This window comes from Pleuronectes platessa, chromosome 15 (assembly GCF_947347685.1).
Source record: "Pleuronectes platessa chromosome 15, fPlePla1.1, whole genome shotgun sequence".
Taxonomy (NCBI): domain Eukaryota; kingdom Metazoa; phylum Chordata; class Actinopteri; order Pleuronectiformes; family Pleuronectidae; genus Pleuronectes; species Pleuronectes platessa.
This window is the reverse complement of record NC_070640.1, coordinates 19,378,848-19,391,556: the sequence shown is the minus strand read 5'-3', so window position 1 is coordinate 19,391,556 and position 12,709 is coordinate 19,378,848. Positions and strand designations below refer to the sequence as shown.

At 40.1% G+C, this 12,709-nt stretch overlaps 1 long non-coding RNA gene across 2 annotated transcripts; it reads left to right on the top strand.

Moving 5' to 3' along the window:
- The first annotated feature begins 5,837 nt into the window (after positions 1-5,837).
- On the top strand, positions 5,838-10,012 carry LOC128457108 (uncharacterized). Of its 2 annotated transcripts, none has more exons than XR_008341901.1 (3): positions 5,838-6,053; positions 6,449-6,535; positions 7,165-10,012. It is a non-coding gene; the product is annotated as an uncharacterized LOC128457108 (long non-coding RNA). The 2 variants fall into 2 exon arrangements; XR_008341902.1 differs by having other exon boundaries at positions 6,449-6,858.
- Positions 10,013-12,709: the final 2,697 nt, after the last annotated feature.

The window sequence follows — 12,709 nt, the reverse complement described above, 5'->3', positions numbered from 1 at the left end:
CCAGGCTCTGCTCTCTCTCTGCTCTCATCCCATCTCAATGAACGCACTTATAGGGTAACTTGGAGAGGACCTGTGTCTGAACCTTGTCCTCTCACTACTGGGGTCCCTCAAGGTTCAGTCCTGGGTCCCCTCCTCTTCTCTCTGTGCACAAAATCTCTCGGCTTTGTCATTCACTCACATGTCTTTTCTTATCATAGCTAGACTGATGACACCCAACTAATCCTATCTTTTCCCCAATCTGAAACACAGGTAGCAGCACGAATCTCTGCCTGTCTGACTGAAATCTCTCACTGGATGTTTGCACACCACCTTTTCAGGTGGTGTGCGTGATAAGACTGAACTACTTTTCCTTCCAGGGAAAGGCTCTCCCACCCATGACGTGTCTATTACCTTATTAACACGTTCCTGTAGATACATGCTGCACAACATCAGAGAATACGCCCCCTTCTCACTCAGAAGGTGGTGCACGTTCTGGTCCAGGCTCTGGTCATCTCACGCCTAGACTATTGTAACTCCCTCCTGGCAGGTCTACCTGCTAGTGCCATCCCAACTCTGGTCTTTAACCTATCTAAATTCACTCAAACTACTCCGCTCCTCCGCTCCCTTCACTGGTTACCAGTGGCTGGCCGCTTCCGTTACAAAATATTAGTACTTGCGTACCGTGCTGCGTACAGATCAGGTCCAGTCTACATCCAGGATATGGTCAAACCTTACTATACAGTCCGTCAACTCTGCTCTGCATCTGCCAATCAGCTGGTTGCTCCCTCATTGTGAGCTAAACACTCACTGTTTGCTGTTCTGGCTCCTGAATGGTGGAATGAGCTCCCCAATGACATCAGGACATTAGAAAGTTTTGACATCTCCCGCAGCAGATTAAAAACACATCTCTTCCGACTATACGTTGAATAAAACATTTTTTAACTCTAGTTTAAACTAAAAATTTAGCAACACTAAAATGGAACTTACTTATACTTTGTAGTTTGCCTTTGTTGAAGAAAATTATACTCTCTTGAATCTTGTTGTTCTGGGTTTTTATCCTCATGGTTGAATGCACTTATTGTCGCCTTGGATAAAGGTGTCCGCTGAATAGAATGTGATGTAATTAAATGCAATGTGTGTGTTCTTCACAAACAATTCGACCTAAGTTCTGTCAGAGCACAAAACATTTCCCCAGTGGGTTGTGAAGTGTCAGGGACTTGTCTGACTGTGGACTGATGAATCTCCAAAGTATTTGAAATCACTTTATAACCATTAAGTTTCATATAAATCAACCAGTCCTGATTGTAAGTATTTTTTCAAGGCATGTTTCACATCAGCAGCAACTTTTACAACTGGACTCCAGGTTTTCAGATGTTCAGATACTTTCTAGAGTGAATGATGTATTCAGTATTGACAAGAACTACATTCTGATTTGTGTGTTATTTGTTCAAATAGATTGTGTTTGATCATGATTGCAACAAGTTAAAGATACACATTTATACATAAATAAAGATAACTGTACTTGTTCTATAAACTATATAAAAAATACACTAACATGGGCCAAACAACTCCAATGCTTGTTTGCCAGGTTTGGAAAAGTGTTGGAAAGAAAACAGCAAAGCCTTTATTTTGTAGCATCACACATACACAGAGCTGTTGAGCATACAGGTATAGAACAGAGGGGCAGGAGGAGGAAATGTGGAGACTGTGAAAGGTTTAGTGTAATTGTGATAAAAAGAACTTACAAGATTGATCTTAAGAGTATAGAATTAGAGACGTTATTAAAAATAACTTGTGAAATCTCATTATATAACACTATGTCATCTTGTTGCATAAGTTGTCAACAAGGGCCTACGCCTGGTTGACAGTGCCGGTATAAACAAGAACAAATAGAGAGAACGTGTTGACTATATATGTGAGGTGGAGTGTAACGTAGTCATACTTGAGAGTTTGGTGTTTTCGGCAGTTTGAGAGCGAGTGGAGGGTGAAGCCGCCGCAGACACCAGATGACTGTCGGGTCCACTGGTGAGTAATTTCTCCCCTAATCAGACACACCGCTGCTTCCTGAGCTACTTCCCATCTGGAGGAGAAAAGCCGCTGGTGTTCTGCTTGTTGGCGCTGTCGTCAGTGGTGTGCTGGCCTCACATCGCAGGAAATACACCACGCTGAATCTGCACTGATGATTTTCACTGCTAGCTGAAGAACAGTGTCCAACGAATCTCATATGACTGATTAGAGGTGGATCCCTTAGTGTATTGGAACATTGTCCTTAGATCTACATTATATCTGGGTTAATTTCATCAAAAAAAATACAGAATTTTTTATTTTGGATCTGGTGCTAGCTCAAGAGTGCTCACTCCCAGAAACTGAAGGTGGCTGCACTTCTACCATTTAGATGGGTTTTTCCAAACTGAAATTACATGAGTACTTCCTGAAAAACACACATATATATGCAGTAGTTATTAAATATCTTTATGTTTTGGGGTTAAAAACAAGTTATTCTGCATTATTGATTACAATCGATGTAGCACTGGTCTCATAACAACAACAACTGGAATCAAACTTTTCATTTGAGTTTATTTTGTCGCCTCTGTGACCAAAAGCGTTAGTGATTCTACGGTTTCCTGTAGTAAAACCTTGGTGTAGCCAGCATGTGCATTTGTTTTAAGGATGAGTGAAAAAAGACACACAGTTGTTTGCAGGATGCATAGCAATGAGGTGATGAAACTTTGTGTTGCTTTATGATTGTTGATTGTTGGGAAATCCGGGATGTCGTTGTTCAGCCAGGTGTCTGAGACTATAGTCACACAATGAGGCATAATTCTCATTATGATCGCATCCATCTTGTTTGTAAAAGACCTGTAGTGGAAGAGGAAAAGACTCGGAAACGCTGGTCTGTACAGGTTAGCTCTATCCTCTCTCTGGTGAGTTGGTAATGCCGGTGATTTCTGGGGTACGTATGTCTGAGAAGATTCTCTGTCCTCCAGGTCATGGTTTCTGGACTTGCTTGTGTTTGTTGAAGACGTTTCACCTCTCATCCAAGAGGCTTCTTCTGTTCTTACTGATTAATGGGAGGTTTCATGTATTTAACCTCTTTGTTGAGTGTTGGTGGGTTAAACTGGCACATAGGATCTCCAGGGGGATAAAAGAACTGTTGAAACTGATGCCGGCGTGAATGGAAACATAGACCTCTCTGGACTGATTGCTGTAGAATCCGATGTAGGTACTCTACCACAAGCAAGATGCCGACCATCATTAAACAAGAAGAAGACTGCTGTAAATCTGACCTTGCGGGTAATCCTTCCTGATCACAGATATTGAGAATAGTTATAGGCCATAAAGAGGCAGCCGTTTTAAAATGAGACCCTTTCATTACCAGTAAAAATCTACTTGTAGGGCTTTAATTTATTATATTCATCTTTACGCACGAGACTAATCTGGTAAGCATAAGTGTGTTGTCACTCAGAAATATGTTTATCCCATTGTTATTTAACTTAATGTGGGAGCTTTACAGTACAGAATGATGTATGTGCAGAGTTTCACATTCATTTGTATTAAGGAATAATGAGTTTTTCAGCTCTCACCTTAAAAACACATGAAACATACAGTCAATGACATCACTATTGATTTGAAAGCCAGTTATGGTCCAGCATGCAGGTGTGAAGTGAAATCTTAAATCTGCAGTGGATGTAAACTGAGAATGGGCTCTTATAAAACAAATGAACTGTTTTTCAAATTTCGTTTTTTCAATGGAGGATGTAAGTTTATTAACTTTTGTGGATAAAAGACAATTTCTGTGTAAATTTAAAATCATGTCTTAATGGGATTTTAATGAGTTTGTATTCACTTAACTCAGAAAGTAAACAGTTTGAAACCTGGAGGGACGTATCCTCATCATGAACTTTGTCTGTCACCACTGTGAACACAGGGAGCAGGATGTGTTTGCTGAGACTCTGTGAAAATCTACTACCCAGCCCAGTTTGTCAACACCATCCACCACTGTTATAAGGACTGTGACCTTTGGTGGCCAGTTGGTTTTTATCTCACTCATTAACAATGGAAACTTATGTGTTCAAGTCCTGCATTCAAAATGTCATTTATTTATGAAGGTTTTCTTTAAAATCTACTCAAAGTATCAAAAGTTAAAATATTCATTATACTCATATCAGAGCTATAATCTCATAAAGGTATAAGGTAGGTATATTACTGGACGTTTAGTACATAAACGTGTGAATAGGAAATCAATAGTTTTAGTAAATGTAGTGTCATAGGTTTTTTAAGATATCGCGTGATAGATTACATGCTTCAATAACTTTTTTTATTAGAGTTTAAAAAAGTTGAATATTTCTCACTGAAATGTAGTAGAGGGCATCATTGAATAGAAATGCTCTTCTAGTACTACAGTTCTACAGTTACAGGACATTTCTACTGAAGTTATTATTCAATTATTCAAATGTTTGTTTATTTAAAGGTGTTGTTGGGTGTCTAGAAAGGAGCGGTGAAATTAAATGTACTATCAATATTGTTTGTCATTGTTGTTAGTAGCAGTAGTAGGAGTGGTAGGAGTAGTAGCAGTAGTAATAGTTACTGTAATTCCACCACTGTACATGATAACAGCACAGCCCAGTTCATTGTGTGCCTTTGTTTCTGTTGATAAGACTCCCAGTTTGGAATGTGCAGCCGACTATATGTCAGGACAGAGAAATGGGTGTCATTTTATTTAATGGAAACACACATGTCTTTATCTGTTTGTGTATCACAATGAGAATGAGATGGACAGATGGATATGAAGTGAAGTGTAAAACCCCAAAAAAGAAGAGAAGTGTGTTTGCATGTCCCTCAACTCCAGCTCAGCTCACAGCTTATGAAGCCGTTTGCTCATCTTGTCCCACCCACAGACAAAATGCAGCCTCACATCTTTTCAAAGCTTGCGTTGCACATTGCCTCTGTGCAAATGTACAGTATGTACACACACGCGCACACACACAGTTCACACGGATGCTTGTGGGTGTGCTTGCGGCTTTTTCTCACATTCCATTGGCATGTTTCTTTCCATTAGCAGCCACTGCGTGGTTCTCCTCTTGGGGACTTTCTCTTAATATTTTCTTCACAGCATAAATCTCAAGTGGTGTCGTCCTGAACACCATTTATGTCTGATAACGTTCACATAAACAGACACTCTCCAAAGCTGCCTCCTCCAGGAAGTGGAATTGCAGAGTGAGAGTCATTCCATGTGTAGAGTTTGTTTGAAAAACCTTTGTGGAAAGTCATGGGGAGGTCTGGGCACTTTAAATACAAACATTAGCTTTGTGTTGGGTTTCTTTTAGAGGGAGAGAAGAAGGAATGAGGTGTCATGTGGAGTGTAAGGGATCTCATCTGCTTTTCCAACCCCGACCAGTGAATCTATAAAAAGAGTGAGTCTTCCCAGAGCACAAGCACTCCCCAAGGTATCAACATCCGCTTGCCTAATCTCTGACCTTCATCACAATCACTCCTCCTCTCTTCCTCTTTTCCCATCTCCTCGATGTCCTCATACCTGCGGCCAGGAGACCGATGTCATCTCGAGGGCACGAGCCCCAGCTGCGGCCGTGTCCACCGAGAGGCACGCGGTGAAAGCTTAGTGATATCGTGACACAACAAATCATCAAAGTTACATATCAGTCTGAGTGTGATGGCAGGGTGGCTCATTAAAGCGTTAGGAGGCCGCACACTCGGCTCTGTTCAGCCAGCGTTGCGAGGCCTCTGATGAGGAGAAACATCCCTGAGATGATAAGCTCGGCATGACCAGACAGGCACCGCCGAGGAGCAGGGCAGGTACAAACGACGGTCATGACAGAGCATGCACTGGCGTCTCTAACCATAACAAGGCTGCAGAGGAAAGGTTTCTTTCTCCTCCGGCTGTGATTTCTCTGGAAAGAGCTGACTGTAACAGCAGTAGATATATATTTTTAAAACATTGTATGTGCTGGTTTTAGTAGTGCAGAGCCTGTTCTAAACCTGCCTCTCTGGACCGTACTGTTCCCTTGTCCTGTGTTAATTCCCTGGAACTACTTCAGAATTATTCCTTGTCATTGGTGAGTCCTCTTCCAACTTTTCAATAATACTGTAACTTTTATTGTTTGTGCGCCGGACGTTGTGTGCAGAGCTTTTTATAATCTTTTTTAGAAAACTGTGCGTTCATCCCACCTGGTTTATCTGCAGTGAAGATTTACAGTCAATGTTTTTCATGATGTGCCTGCCTAAAATTCTGCTTAAAATTATAACTTTTTGTGTTTAAAATGCATAGAATATTTTTATTTAAATGTATTACATATGTTCAATGTGAAAGGTGTTGAGATATCTATGTTTCTCTGTATCTTGTGACTATATTTTACCTGTATCCTATGAATAATTTCAGCTGCAATGTCCATATTAAGCTTATGCTACAACTGTTTCTTTTCTTGGAATGATGTCTATCTTTCTGACTCAGACGCAGGGTTTGCACAACAGGCACGGGTGCTCAGGAAAGAGAGAGGTCGTGCCAGAACTAATACAGAGAGGTGCTTCATAAAACGTGGTGAGAAAAAGATATGAAATCCTCCTCTGTGTCTAATCTGCTGTGTCCGTCTGCTGTAGCAACTCCCTGTTTGCCAAGGCCACAGTAGTGTGACACCTGGTCGGTTGAATTTTCCCTTACAAGTGATGAGCTTGCAAAAAACTGCACTTTGAGGAAACAGTATACATCTGGCCAATAACTGAATTCCCTCAAAAGAAAAGGAACCGCCTCTGTGCTGCACCCTGTGTCTTTATATATACTGTGGACTTAGGATGAGTGTGGGCGCTTCTTCTCGACATGATCCAGTGAATCTGGTGTGTCCGGCAGAACCCCAGAGACTCTCTGTAAGTATTGTTCTTATATAATAAACTTGTTACTTTGAAACTTTTGAACATTGAATCTGTCTAAATAAATGGCCTTTCCCACCTGAACCTCGAATCAACGAACACGACGCTGTCTGGTCCGGACGGGACGGGGCTCGACAGAGTTCCCTATAATGTAGAGTTGATTTGAATGAGTCAAGTAACCTGAAAGTGATTTGATGAAATAGTTACACATGTACATACAATTTACATCAAATGTATGTTTAAAGAAATGTGGGAGTGTGTATAAGCTTGAATGATTGACTGAACTGCTCTTATTTTTTTCAGAATTCCAAGTCATCTATTTCCGAGGTCTGCAATCAACACAATTTTCAGACCTAAGTTCACAACTTGTCAAAATTTATTTAATGAGAATTGAACATTGTGTCAAATTGCACAAAACTCAGCATCTCACTCTCTCGGGCTATTAAAAATACACATGATAAGTGTGAATCTGATGAACCATTCGGAGATATACGTCACACATGCAGACAGACAGACGTTTGTGGAATAACTAAGTAGATGGCAATTCCATAAACGAGAGACTTTTAGATTTTGAGCTGACTTATTGTGGCTCTGTTTATGAAGTTAATGTCCTTGTCACTTTGAATGGAGCAGCTTCAGCGAGCACTACATCATTGAGAAAAATATGTAAAATGCAGCAGCATTACAGGGACATGACAAAGTGATGAATGGTCTTTCTTCAGAAGAGCATCTACTGAGGCAAATCATTTATTCATATGAGATACCTGTAAAAAAAAAATTATATGAATAACAAGAGAAGAAAATTATTTCCAAAACATATTAAGTTGAAGTTGGAATAGTGCATTCAAGATCTAATCTGCTTCAGCAATGGATAAAACATTCATTTTCATAAAACAGTCGACTCCTCAAATTCATTCTGCACTTTTTTTTATCACAGTATAAACGGCTCAATGCTGACTTTTCAGTCAGGCACACACTTGCCTGAAGCACTGAGGTTTCCTCCCTGTCAATCATGTGATAAACCGCTTCAGTGGCGTCCATGGAGATTTTCTAAGTGGTTGTATCTATGACAAGCAGATAAACCATTTTCCAGTCACGGTTTATTGGAAATTGGGTTATTATATCTGGCACTTTCAGGAGCACTTGAGTTATAGTTATTTTCAATCCACAATGTTGTATTAGTTTCATAGCTTTTAACTTAGTTACAGTTATCAGCAGTGGTGGGAAGTGACTAAATACAAATAGAACAGAACTAAAGTACGTTTTTCAGGTTCCATCACTAGAGTATATATTTTTACTTGTACTACCTACATTTTAACACAAATATCTTACATTTTGAAATGTCTACATAACGAACACATTTCCTCCTTGGCAGTTTTTCATGCACATCATTGTTTTCTTGCTTTACCCTGTATTACTTAATTGTTTTTTGACTAAGTGTAGTTCAAGTTAAATCCTACAAACTGTATAAATGTGACATGAGTCTCAATTTTTTTATACTTTTGCTTGAGTAGAGAGGTTGAATCAGCACTTTATCAAGTATCTGTACGTCTGTTTAAGTAAAGAATGTGTGTACTTTTACCACCTCTGGTGAACGGTACACAATCCAAGTTTCTCTGGTATGCATATAAAAATGTTACTTTTATTTTCCTTCACAAAAAACATTTGTTCTTTCCAAGAGAAATGGACGAATAATTATTTAGGTTGAAGTAAATGTCGAATCAGCTAGATTGTTGGGAGGGTTACTTGAACTAGAATGACACTCAGAGAGCACATCTCCGCCAAGGCCCCACAGGCCTCTTATGACACCATATTTGAATTCACTAGATCCTGACTCTTATTTTTTCCAGATAACTAAAAGACTGGCAGAGAGAATATTAAACAAATTCAATGGAGAAGAGAGGATGAAAACACGAAATTAAACCGGATAAGGGAGACTCAAAGTTTGCTTGTGTGCAAACATTGCATTTGCCTACCTAACAAGAGCAATTAAAAGCCCGCTCTAACTTCTAAATGCTCAATGCTGCTGAGATCTCAGACTCCTTTAGGCCTTTGGCGAGGTGTTTCAGGACATGAAAAGTAAATAAAAAGGAACGGAACATATTTGTTAATTAATGTGGATTCAGCTGATGAGCCTGAGAACCTACAACACACAACCTTTTGGCAGCAAAGAAACGACAAGCTCCAAACTAGATAACACAACTTCCCTCTGCTCCACTTCTATAAACTGTATGTGCTTTACATCCTGAGGACTATCACATTCTGAGGAGGCAGGCTCTTGAGTGTCTATCTATGCTTGAGTCAACCTACTGCTGTTTCTAAAAGAAAAAAAAATCTATGAGCTTTGAGTAGCATCATCATCAATACCATCTGACATCAGACCTTTCGAAAAGCAGACGTGACATGAGAGAAGTTCATGTGATGTATTAGTTAAATGATATTTATGTCCCTCATGGGAAGTTATACATTTGAAATTGCCCTCATTATTTTTGCATGTGCATGAAAGCAATGGTGCATTTATATTTAGCCCTACTTTTATTGGTTGCCTAATTCGTAGCTTTGAAGCCAGATGATGGACAAAACAATCTACAAATACTTATCTGTTTGTAATTTTACAAGCTGTACTGTATCATGTCTCTCATGACGTCAACATTTTTGCATTTTGAGGTTTTATCCCACAGATTAACCTCTTAACCTTTTTCCTATTGCAAGGGAAACAATTGATGGATTCAATTTGTCATAAGGTGTACCTTATAGGTCCAGAGTCCAGATACCGTGAAGAATGATCCTGATCATGTAAACTGGTTGGTTCTTTTCATAATCCCGCCATTTTCATCAGTATTGTGTCAGATGAACACCCACAGTTATAATCTGTAGCATTTTCGATCCACCTGCCTTCCCGTCTTGCTCCCCTCCTTCCTTTTACCCTGTTTTAAAAGTCTACAGCCTTGTCAGGCAACACACAAACCTCACAGGAGTGCAGAGTCTGTGCTAATCATTCCCTCTATTCATTCCCCTCCTCTCCCCCAGTTATCTAATATCTAGCACTGGCACACAGGCTAAAAATATATACCTGAAAAACTGATGACTGACGGATGAAAAACCATCTGCTGCATGTGAAGATAGTTTGACTTGGGAACAATTTGAGATGTTTGTGGATTCCCACTGTGTGAAAATGGAGTGTATCCATTTCCAATCATTTTAAATGTAATCTGCCATGGTTTAGTTCTTACATGTGTTGCTTTTATCGTGTTTGTGGACCAAAGGTTATTAAAATTAGTGTGTCTGTCTTTACTTGAGGCACCAAAGCCATTTATTTCCCTCAGGAGTTGGTAGAGACCAGAAACGTTTGTGTGTTATGTTCACAATTTAGGGGTAAAAAAAGTTAATGCAGGTTCAAAGTCCTCATCGAGTAATAATGTTTTTATTGCTTCACTTGAATCCTTGACCTTTTCCGTGCACAGGGTTAGTTTTAGTTTAAAATATATGAAATACCAACAGGGTTTTGTGACATGACAATTAGTTTGTACAGCGAGAGTGAGCTTTGTAGTGACATTTTTTAATGTTGTAGTTGATTATGAATATTTATATTTTCATAAACAAATTGTTAATCACCTAAAATACTTCATGCAAATGTGATGGGATCCAGTTATGAAATCTTATTTTACTGCTGTTAGACTGGTTTGAAACTTGTCCCTCTGTGGCTCTAGTCTTTAATCCCTCTCTGGTGACTGGGAGGCAGGATTCAAAGGGAGGAAGTGTGTCTCTCTCAGCTCATTTGAATAAGGTCAGGCATTATTCTAAAAGGGGAATTGTTGATATTCAAACTGTCAGCTCACTCCCCTCTCCCATCTGTTCCATCTGACAGTGTCTGACATGTTGCACGACACACACACACACACACACAAAACAACGTGCACAGCCATTCGTTTACTATCACCGGTTAGGAAAATCCCTTTATGAAGCCACAGGAGCTTTTGTCATTAAGCCACCATCGGTCTGTGTTGCGTTTTTACACTGTGGAGTGATGAAAAGATGACAAACAGAAGAGATGCTGACAGTAAGGAGCCGTTTGTCCCTCAAAAACACAATCAGAGGGAGGGGAGAGTGAGCTCCTCATTCGGAAAAGGTATACACATCACACATGCACACTCACACGCACGGAGAGACAACATTACCCTTGGGATGTTAGATCAATATGACTCTGTGTGTGCCATGGCAACTTCCAGTGCACCAAGTATAATAAGAGTTGTTTTTTTCTTGTTAGGAAGCCTGAACGCTGCACGTCAGACAGCGTGTCAAAAGGCTCTGGGTTCTGTCTTTCAGGAGACTGTGTGCGTGATTTGCATCCAGCATAGGCTTCACCTTGTCGGCTGACATTGCAGATTATTATTCAAACAAAGTCTCTGTGAATACCAGCTGCTTTTATTGTGGGGCTAAAGGTAACTCATCCATTTACAGTAAAAAGAGGAGCTTTGTCTGTATTTAAAGCTAGGGTTGGTAATCCTGGAAAAGCTAGCAAGAGCAGGCTACAAAGGCTGCACACAAATGAAAGCAATACATCCACCAAACTCCAATCAGCGCCCTTGTCTAGGCCATGCCCCCCAAGACACATGAACACATGCACAGTGACTGAAAACTACTAGAAGACAACTTTTCTTTGACTTTCTCACTAATTTCTGGCAATCGTCTTCAGCCATGTATGTCTTCCTAGCTGAAGACTGGTCATGCACACTAAGAGCAGGTTTGATAGCGACTAACAGGTATACCAAACAATTATTATATTTGGTCCAACTGAAATTATTGCAAGGGCAAGGATTGGCTGCACGAACCAGAAGACAGACTGTTCTGATTGATGACTATTGGAACGTGAAGAGGATTTCCACAAATACGATAAAAGGTGTTTCCGAAACAAATGACCAACCCTCCCTTTAAGTTGCCTGTAACTTATGTTTTTATTATAAAAATGGATCCAATGAATGTGAAAGGTTGAAAGGTTTTGTATGCAGTGATTAACTCGCCTCACTAAGGAGTTCTCCTGCAATTAATGAACATTTATCAGCGACTTTCTGCAACTTTTGATGAAAAGCTTTAGTTTTATGCTTTGGTAGTCTGTGCGTCTGTCCCATTCTTGTCAACACAATATCTCAAGAATGCCTCAAGGGAATTTATTCAAACTGGTTAAAAATGTTCAGTTGGACTCACTAATGAGCTGCCTACACTTTGGAAGCCTAAGGGCAATGGTCAAACTCACAGTGACCCCCCCCCCCCCCCATTTTTGCCTTGTAAACACAATATCTTCAAATCACTTTTGAAGAATCCTTTTATATTTGGTTCACTTGGTCTCCTGGATTAGCCGATTCTTTTTTGGTGGTCAAAGGTCAAGGCTCACGGTGGCCTGACGAAACATGCTTTTGCCCTCTTGAATGTGATATCTCAAGTCTGCAGGTGGGGAATTTTTTCAAATTTTGAACAGTTGTCACTTGCATGGTATATATGTTTATGAAATGTAACATTTTGTTAACATTCTCAAAGAAAAATCATTATCATTAGAATTTAAACCTTCCACTAAAGGAGACCGTACACCGGCAGCTAAGATTGACGTCACTTTAGATTTTCGTCCAACCGGGGGACAGAGGAGGAAAAGGTGCAAAAACACAGCAAGGCTTCTGTTTTATTGAGACCGTTCCGCCTCCTCCTGACAAGAAGCAGCAGATGTCTCACCAGAAACAGAGCGATGAAGAAGGGGCCCTGAATAGAGGGGCTGTAAGAGTGAAGCTCACTCTGAGGAAAAGCAGGAGAGGGATGAGTATCTCAAGCCGAAGAAGCTATTCAGGTGTGTCAGAAG